At 40.6% G+C, this 10614-nt stretch overlaps 1 pseudogene; it reads left to right on the plus strand.

Moving 5' to 3' along the window:
* Nucleotides 1-6510: 6510 nt before the first annotated feature.
* On the plus strand, nucleotides 6511-8388 carry LOC148100562 (uncharacterized; annotated as a pseudogene).
* Nucleotides 8389-10614: the final 2226 nt, after the last annotated feature.

Consider the following 10614-nt stretch of genomic DNA (forward strand, 5'->3'; position numbering starts at 1 on the left):
ATCTGGTAAAGCAATAAATGATCATCAGCTATAGTTAACTGGTTGTTAATTTGCTATCATGCAAATTATTAGAACCTTCTTTTAACAATTCACATCTGTTTAGCATTACCACATCAGTTTGATTTGATGTGTCTATCAAACCAAATTAGGTTCTGGAGTTTGATTTTAGAGACCTTCACTTTTCTACCTTTCCCCTATTCAGTCTGGGGATTTAAACCATCACCTTTCCGACCCACTCCTCCTCCGCCTTCCTCTTACTCTGTACTTGACAGCTGTCTGAAGCCAAATCACCGCAGTCAAGGCCTACAGTGAAGCAGTGTGACGGAGAAGACGGTGTCGAATGTCCTGTCAAAACCACTCAGTCCACTCTTTCATCACAGCTCACTCGCTTTTTTCCTCTCTCCTCGGCAGGAGAGAACAAGGGAGAGTCTCGATAACGTGATTCTGAACTTTTTACAGGTTAAGAGGAAACTTGTTGAAATGAAATATCTTATTAATTCTAGATCTTTATTTTAACTTTTTGGCCTTTTGTCTTTACCTTGTTGTGAAAATGATTTCAGATAATCCGATAACTTCTGTCTGAATAAACTTGTAGGCAATCATGTTTACATTGTATCTATCTATCAGCTAATGACACACTGCAAGCTCACTACTGTGCTATTAAGCCTCTTTATCTTGCATCCAATTATACATGCGATCAGATTTTTCTTTGCACCACTGCACATTTACATATCCATTCACTCACACTCCACTGACTAATAACTTTCGGCTTAATTAAACCCGTTTGCATGTGGTGAAATCCCATCATGCAGCATAATGAAATGAGCCCAGTGTGATCGCAGGTTGTCAAGGTGCGTGTAGTACAACGGGTATATTTAGCAAAGCTGCCGCTGGGTAAAAACATATATCATCAGTGAGTGTAACTGAGCCAAGGCCTGTTATGGCATGTTATGGAACAATACTATACAGTTTCCCATAAAGTCTGAGATGGTAATTAACCAGAATAAAAGACACCTTGGTTTATTAAACCTTTTCCAACTTGCTTCCATAATCTGGGCAACTTTAACAACTGAAATACTGAAACTAATTTAACGTGGGTAGAACATGGGCAGGTCTCTAACAATGGGAAGTTTTTGCAAATTTTGGAAAACCAAGCCTTTTTAGAAAATCTGAGAAAACTTTTGTACTTTACTTCAGATATTTATATAACTTAAACCTAATGAGGGCATTACATTTATATTTAGGGACTTAAAAAATTATAATAAATGCATACATGTGCGGGCACTTACAGAAAATGAGGCGGTGCTCTAAAATAAGGTAAATTGTACTGAAGAGGCGTCAGCACCTTTACATAAATTAACTTGAATTCAATTCAGTTATGTTTATGTAGTACCTATTCACAACAATAGTCACCTCAGGATGATTTATATTGCTATGTAAAGACCCTGTAACAATAGAAGCAAAGCTCAAACAATCAAAAGATCCACAATAAACAAGCACTTGGCAACAGTGGGAAGGAAAAACTCCCTTTTAACAGGAAGAATTCTTTTCTGTGTTGTTGATGCAATTAGCAGTAAATTGTCCCAAACAATAGTTAATCAGCAGTTTATTTAAATATTCTTCTGCCTGTATTTGGGCTTTGAGAAAGGAACTCCCAGAAATATTAATGCAACAGCGTCAGTCACAAAAAGCTATGAGTTCCCACCTCTTACACACATTCTTGTTACTCTAAAGTATAGTAAAGTAAAGTATTAACCCTAATGTACACCTACTCCTGTCACAGACTAAACATTGTTTGAAAAACTGGATTTAACAATATGTGTATTAAGTGTAGCACTGAAGTAAGAGAGTATGATGTCACTGGGTTGATTGGGTGGTTGGTTGCTGCTTATTAGAGAGAAGAATTAGAGAAGGAACTAATTACTCAATGGAAAACAACAAACTAAAACCAAAGCAGATCAGTATATAGATGAAGAATGTGTGAATGAGAACATGTCCGTATTGTTTTTGCATAGGTCCACATGATGTGATCAGTACTATTTAAATTAACAGTTACCCCCAGTTAAATTAACAAGATAATAGGTTGCTACATTGGCATTATGTCACAACCATAACTAAGTTTCCTATTGTGGCATGATCAGAAATCCTAATACTCATTAATATCTCTCTGGGGGGAAAAAGCAAACAAACAAAAACAAACTTTCCTTACATTTGCCTCCTGCTCCTCGTATGCTGTAGTTTTCCACAATTATAATATAAAGTAATCCACCCAGTAAGATAATAATATGAAATGGAAAGTAACATATAAAGACACCACACAAAAGCACAAATGGTGATAATGGTATTGGCAACTTATGTAGGTTATGTTGTAGTGTCGACAAAGATTCACCACGGACGTCTAAATCACAGTTCCAGTCCATGAGAAAGGAATGCAGCTGGAGTCCTGTCTTTGAGAAGACGGCATAAGTATTAATACAAACATGCTGTCAAAGGTGCTCTCCACATGTAAGAACAGGAAATCAGTGGATTTAACTCCTTCCCCCACCATTATGTGCTGTTTGCTCTTTTGTCACACAACCTACTGTATTTTACACAGCTTCTGACACTGCCCTCCTGCTGGTATACTGAAATTGCACCTCAAGAGTTTTAAACTGTGCACAAAACCCAGCTCCAGGATATTTAAATTTTTCTTTTGAAAATCCCGACCATTATTGTGTGTAGATATGTGTAACAGGAACAGAGAGATGAGGATTAGCATAATAGGGGAAAGGCCACTTTGGATGCTTTTGTATTTGACATTTTTTTCTATTTTCACAGGTCAGGTGTAAATGATTGTGCCTCTCAGAAAGCAGCAGCAGTATGACATGACTTACATGTCTATTTAAAGTTAATCTGAACAGAGTGACACAGACTCTGCCATCTTCTGTGAAGTAACCTGAGTCAAAATATAAGTCACAAACAAGTGAATGGTAACTTCTACAAAACAAAGTCAGTAATATTACACTGTCTTTGATTAAAAGTACTATAAAAAATACTTATAGGTGTCTGATCTAATGTTTATGCCTTATTAGTCAAATAGAAACTATGGATATGAATCGTAAAGTGACTTGTTTAGATTACATAATTTCATTCAACATTTCAAACATGGGACAGTTAGATTGGAGGTTAGATTGTTGGCAACAGATAGGTGTACCTGCAGCTGATGGTCTCCACATGTACTTGGCACAGTGAACTCATTGCCACTTCCAAAATACCTAACTCACAGAAAATTGTCTAGTAAGTGTGGGTAGGTTTAAGCAGGGAAAATCTTTAAGCAAATGATCCAGAGCAGCACAACGTGGTTCTCCATTGACACTACATTAACAGACGGTAGTGAGCCTGTCTACCGGCAGAGACCTTGTTCTGCCAGATGGAGGCAGTGTCCAAAGTACGAGGAACAAGCAGCCTGTATGCTACTCCTGACTGTGCTGCTGCTGGACCATCAGCCAACCGTGGAGAAGAGCGCAGTTATAACATAAAAGGACCTGAAAGGAAACTGACTGTTAAAAGCAATAAAAGGTATCTGCTACAGCCACTGTCTGTGCTTTTCATGCCGCTACTGTTGCTGGTGAAGAAGCATGTCACGCCCTTCCCCCTTCCAACCCACTTGTTAACCAAATAGCATTCAACCTTTGCACAGATTTGGGTTTTGGAGTGCTGCATAGAGTATGTTTGCATAGGTTGAAAACCCCTGTCTCTAGGCTTTCCATAGGCAAATGCATACGCAAATGGACATGACCGCTGTACAATAAAACAAGCGTTACTGGGGGAGCTCCATCCACTAACCCAGGGGTCGGCAACCTGCGGCTCTTTAGTCCTTATAGTGCGGCTCTGCGTGGTTTGGGAAAATAAATTAGACGTATTTAGCTGAAGTGTATTTTATTTATGTTAGTTCTTTTTTTAACTTGTAGTTCTAAATTGGAAGATTATTGTGATATTGACATATAAAAATAAAATTATATTCTATAATTTTTTCATCGCTCTAAATAAGCGTCACACTTGCGGAAGCCGGTGTACCTGCCGAAACGCCATGCATTTATCGAGACTTTCAACCTCAGGTAGGCCAATTATGGATCTTCGGATCCACATTATGTCAGCAGCTATTCTCCACCGTGAACTATGTTACAAACAAACATTGCTCACGCCTCACAGATGACAGCTTACAGTCCTGCGTAAAGATGAAAGTGACTTCGTACAGCCCCGATTTGCAGACGCTGTGCGCAGAGGTTCAGGAGCAGAAGTCCCATTGTAAACATACCACGGCAGACCCGACGATGTTTGCATGAACATGCTTTTCAGCATCTCTTTATTGACCGCTTTTCACACACGGTTGCTGTACGCATACAGCCGGCTGTAGCTTTTCAGCTCACAGCCCGACACATACCAACAACAGCACAGATAGCACAGACGTTAAGGCGGCAAGGCGTGATTGCGGGTGCCGCTCAGGTGCGTCCGCCTCCCCTGCAGCGGCGCAGCAGACCACGCCCCACCACACACATTAACCAGGTAAAATACATATTTAGGCAGAATTTTTCAAATATCTATTTTTCTTTTTTAGCAGCATAGTGCTTTTTTTTCCAATTATTTTTTAAAAGTCAGGCCAAGGGTCCAAAAGCCCAAAGGCGATATAAGGATGGCGGCTCACAACGGTTTTTGTTTGCTACATGGATCATTTTAGTTCAGCTGGGTGTCTTTCCTTTTATTATATTTTTTTAAGACTTAAAAATGTGTTAATTACATACATAAAATGTAATTTTCTCTGTAGCACTTCGTGGATTTCATAAGCAACACACCTTAGTTGTTCACACAAAGCATAAAATTAAAAAAACAATATATAAAACATTGTTCTGTGAATGATATCCACTGTGTCTGTGCTGTTGATGCCTTTTGAAAAAAAAGTCTAAAGTATTGTAGTTGAATACAGCTCCAGGTTTTGTACAGAGCACTTTCCATTTGCTGTAACTTTACTCTGCTATCTCATCAATAATGAATTTGATCATCATCTGTTCCCTGAATGCAATTGACACCCTCTTCTCAACAAGAAGCCTGGGCTCGGGTGGGCCTGAGTGTCCTGGAGGTACTTTCCCTGCCGGATACACGGGTGGCCAGGTCGTGTGCCTGGCGGGACTGTCGAAAAGTTAATAGCTATATTTGCAAAGCCCTTTATTAAAATATGCTTTCATGACATTATTGTTTGTCGGACGGTGGTCAGAGCTATCAGTGGCTGATGAGTGGGACATGAAATGTCACCTCTCGGGACACTGTGGAGGGAGCCTGAGTTAGTATCTTGGGTTGAGAGATACTGACCTCAATAAACAGCTTCAGGATCTGCGGCTGTATGGTTTGGACACTCAGGTGAGGAGAGGAGCTGAGCTGGAGACATCTGAAAGAGGCCCTGGTTCAGAAGATCTTAAACTCCCAGTTTGAAGTGAAGACAGAGCTGAGTCTAAAAGCAAAGATCTCAATTTACTCTCTGAGCTGCGTCCTTATCTTCACCTATGGTCATAAGCTTGATTTAAAGATGGAAAGAACGAGATCACGGGTACAAGCAGCAGAAATAAGCCTGTGTGAGGCTCAGTCATTTCATTTTTATTTTTTGAAGATACAACATCCCAAAGGTGTATATAGAAAACATGTTGATCCTGAAGCATTTATTGAAGCTTCTGAGCTATTTGTGTAATCTTCTCCTGAAGTTCTCAGGTACATTTGGCCTTTCGATTGGGAATTTAACATCTCGTACAAAGTTAAAGACTTTTATACGGAGCCCCGCAGGGGACATGGGAGAAAAAAAAATTAAGACGGACTTTTGGGAGATCTCGCACAAGTTTTGCGAGATCTCGCAAAACTAACTCGGGATCTCGCAAAAGTTTTGCGAGATCTCGCAAAAGTCCGTCTTAATTTTTTTTTCTCCCATGTCCCCTGCGGGGCTCCGTACTTTTATTTAAGTTTGGTAGAATTCTATTTCAAAGAAAAACAAGACTCTCTGCTAAGTTGATGACATCACATTTTGCATTCCAAGTGGATGACATCACACTCCATTTGCACTCCCTGACATCACACTCCAGATCAAAGGATCAAAGGGAAATTGAGCAATAACATTCTCTCAAAAGTCCTTAAATAGGACACCAGCGTGCTCTCAGTATGTCTCAGAACTGTGCAACTGTATAGGAACACACCACGAGCCAACCTTTAGACAAAGATTTGACACGTTAAGTGTATGTAACAAAACACAAACCCAAACCCCGATCGAATAGAAAACATATCATTCGACATTGTAAGACAAAAGACAAGAAAAATGCAACATATGCAGCAAAACCTTGATCCCCAGGAAGGGACCTCATCGGCCGCTGTTAGCCCTAAGCAGCAAAACCCAAACCCAAGAGGGAAAAACAAGGCACCAAATGAGGGGACTCCATCTGATGCTGCCAAACCAAAGGGTGCAAACAAGAAGAAGATGCAGAAAAATGCAAACCCAAACCCCAGAGCCAGAAACCCTGGACCCAATCGAGGGCCTGTGCAACATCAGCCCAATGCCCACTTTAAACCCAATAATGGGCCAGGGCAACACTGGCAAAATCCACAGTTTTTGCCAAAACAAGGGCCTGTGCAACATCAGCCTAATGCCCACTTTAAACCCAATAATGGGCCTGGGCAACACTGGCAAAATCCACAGTTTTTGCCAAAACAAGGGCCTGTGCAACATCAGCCCAATGCCCACTTTAAACCCAATAATGGGACAGGGCAACACTGGCAAAATCCACAGTTTTTGCCAAAACAAGGGCCTGTGCAACATCAGCCTAATGCCCACTTTAAACCCAATAATGGGCCTGGGCAACACTGGCAAAATCCATGGTTTTTGCCAAAACGAGGGCCTGTGCCACATCAGCCCCATCCTGACCATAACACCAACGATGGGCCACCTCAGCCACAGCCTCACTTAACACCAAATGATGGCAGTCGTCCATACAATGAGACTGATGAACTGGGTGCGCTGAGATTCCACCTGCAGGAGGCTCAGCACATGTGCAAAACCAATCTTTATAAAATGACAGCTGCAAACCACAAAGCTGCTGCAGCTAAAACTCAGAATGATTGGGTTCGTCTGCAGCTACAGTGCTGCAGACAAAACGCTCAAAAAACCATCCTTGAGCTCCAAAAACAGCTGGAAGAGGCTCGTAGAAAGACACCTGAGGAGAACTTCACCCCTGAGGTAAGTGAGGCTCCTGTTGAAGACAGCAACGCAGCTGTCACAGCTGCAGAGCTGAGTGTGGACGCTTCAACACAAACTGCAGAAGCTCCACACACAGACTCTATAGACGTAAAAACTGTCCGAGAAGCTGAGTTGGAGGTCCAGTGCAAAAAACAGCAAGAAGAGATCGAACAACTCCGTGAGCAGCTCCTCAAAACTCAAAAGAATCTTGAAGAGGAAGTTGCAAAGCGCAAAGATCAGGAACAAAGAGCCAACTGTGAGCTTGCTGAGCTGAAAGACAAACTCAGCACCAGTGAGGCTCTTTGTGAAAAAAATGATTTGAAGGTGCAAAATTTAAAAGAAGAGCTGGAGAAAAACAAAGCTTCCCACCAGGAAATCGTGGAGCAAAACCTGGAGAACACAACAATCCGCAACCAACTCGGGCAAACAGAGGAAGAAAAGATCACACTTCAGGAGTTTTTGCTGTCTCTGCAAGAGACAATAAAAAAGCAAGAAGACCAGTCCAACGTTGCCAATCCTGAAGATTCTCCAGCCCAAAACGAGACACTCCAGGAGAATCAGCCAGAAAAAGAGGAGGCCAGCGCTACCAAACCAGAAAGTCCAGAGGCCCGAGATGACCAAGTGCCAAAAGAAAAACCAAAAAAGAAAAAGGAGCGCAACTGGTTTTGGAGACTTTTCACTTAAGTGACTTCCACCCCGTCCCCTATAAAATCACAGTAATATACAACTAAATATTATCAGTCACTTCCAGTGCCAAAACACCCATTTTAAAGCATATTTGCTTTAATATTTAGTTGTGTATAACTTTGTCGTCGGCTCCACCCCCCCCCACCCCCAACCGGTCGCAGCAGATGGCCGCCCCTCCCTGAGCCTGGTTCTGCCGGAGGTTTCTACCTTTTGAAAGGTAGTTTTTCCTCCCCACTGTCGCCAATTGCTTGCTCATAGGGGATTGTTGGGTTTTTTCTTTAGTTCAGTTCAATTCAATTCATTTGTATGTAAATACTGTTGGACTGAATTGAACTGAATTAAAGAAGATTTTTAGGAGACGGAGTAGTCACTGAGTGAACCAGGGTATTATAACATCTTACCCATGAAAAACTACGATCAACCAATCAAATAAACAATTGAATTTAACAAAACATTTGAAGTGTGAACATTTTGTCTCATTTAAAACATGTGAAAATGTCCAATTATAACAACCTAACAGCAGAAATAAAAATGTTTACATCAGTGATATCTTCATTTTAGATGTCAAAAAGTATTTGCGGCTCCCAGTGTTTTCTTTTGCGTGGAAACCGGGTCCAAATGGCTCTTTAATGTTAAAGGTTGCAGACCCCTGCACTAACCAAACTAGTGATGCAGTCAGTGATGCCACAATAGTTTTGCGGCCACTGAGGAAAATAACTCATTAGTTATGTAGTCAAGTTTTTTTTTCAAAATAAATTACAAAACTCTTAATTTTGTATAAAATCTGCTAAAAATGTGCTGTTTCATGTCTTTCATGCCTTTCATGCCTTATTTTAACAGTGGGAAGGGTGTCTGTGTCTTGAATCCAAACTGGGAGCTAAGATAAGAAGGGGGCCTGATTATTCATGACTTTGTATATGAAGAGAAGGATTTTAAATTCAAGAATTTAAATTCTAGAATTAGCAGGGGGCCAAGGAATAGAAGCTATGTTCTCTGCAGCATTTTAAATCAACTGAAGACATTTCTGGGAGTTTTTATGCCAACCTGATAATAATGAATTATAGTAGCTCAAGTAATAGATGTAGTAATAAATGGATGGACTTTCAGCATCACTCTGAGATAGGATTTTTCTAATTTTGACAATATCATGCAGATGAAAGAATGTGTGCTGTTAAAGGACCTATGCTAGTCAAAACTAACTACAACTAAATTTTTGAGATTTAGGACATTTTGTTTTCGAGGAGATGTTTGAAGATCAAAACTTCAACTTATTTGAAGGTTTTAAAATAAAGTTTGTGGTTTGTCCTTTGTCCATGATGGTTGAGATCATTAGCCGTCACACCTCTTCTGCTTTACTGCAACAGAAGTCTCTTCAAAAAGCAAGCCAGCACTGCTTGTCATTCTCTAAAGCTGGGCTGGTTTGGAAGACTGAAATATTTTAGGGGGATTTGGCACCAACCTCCTTCAATCCAATCAACTATGACTAATGTTAACACAGGTGTAAGAAGGATTTACCTGCTCAGCCACGTTCCATCCGTCATTTATAAACTCAACATGTTGCTGTGATATTTTATCCACCAACTGAAGACACAGCACGGGAACATCAACAGTGGAGCTGCATGCCTATTTCCAAGCTTTTAGCCTCTCTGTTTGAGCCACTCATACAATTTTTTTTTTGTTGTTGTTCTCTGTGAGCATTATACCTGATTTGTGCAGTGAGGTTTTGACTTTTTTTTTGTAACTCAAATTAGGTTCCTCTTTTTAGTTGTTTCCTGATAGAGGGCTTGAAGAAGCATGACCGATTGACTTGAATGTGCAGCCATCGTGTCGCCCTAGTGCATGCGAGTCTGCACAGGCAAATCAGCACGAATAAACTGAGACCTGAAGCAGTGGCTCACTGCTACATGAGCTTCAGAGAACTTAAGCTAAATTGCAAACACAAGAATGTCAAGCTGATCAAAAAATTCTGCTTGTGATTGCTTAAAAAAGGGAAAGAAATGCTGCTTTGTTTCAGGCTGAAATACATGCAGACTGAACTGACCGTACGCTTCAGTCTGCACTCTGAAATATGAGACCAGATGTCTTAACGTGCCCTGGTTTTCTGCAGGAAAATACTACACTACACTCAGATTTTTAAACTTCCACAGTGCTCAGTCTTCTCCTTCTGTTGTTACCACAGACAGGTTTCAACTACCATCCATTCATTCATGAAGGTCCCACGAAGATGCCATTTTCTAGACTTCAAGGACTAATGAGAAATATTTTTCAGTGGAGATTTCAAGAAGAATTAAAATTCAAGAAAAAAATGGGACTTTATTCAAGAAAGTACTATTTTAACATATGAAAATGAAGTAAGCCACAATACACATTATTGTGGTTTTGTTCAAAGTTAGTTCTTCAGTAATGCCAATGGTATTTTCTTTGAGATTCTTGTACCAGAACAGAACCACAGACTTCTGGTTTCACTTCAATTTCCGTTGTCACAACGCAGGACAACTTCATACCGCACCGAGCTCTGTTCTTGAACACAGATGGGAGCCTTTTTTGGGTTTTTTTGGGCTCACATATTAAATTGATTTCATTCTGCATGTCATTTCACTTCACGTCATTTCACTTGCTTCCTCTCCCCCTCCAGTCTGTGATCAAAGGCTTGAGAAAGTTTTCATTTTGCTTTTACG

This window comes from Neolamprologus brichardi, chromosome 11 (assembly GCF_056152115.1).
Source record: "Neolamprologus brichardi isolate AB-2024 chromosome 11, ASM5615211v1, whole genome shotgun sequence".
In the NCBI taxonomy this organism is placed as follows: Eukaryota; Metazoa; Chordata; class Actinopteri; order Cichliformes; family Cichlidae; genus Neolamprologus; species Neolamprologus brichardi.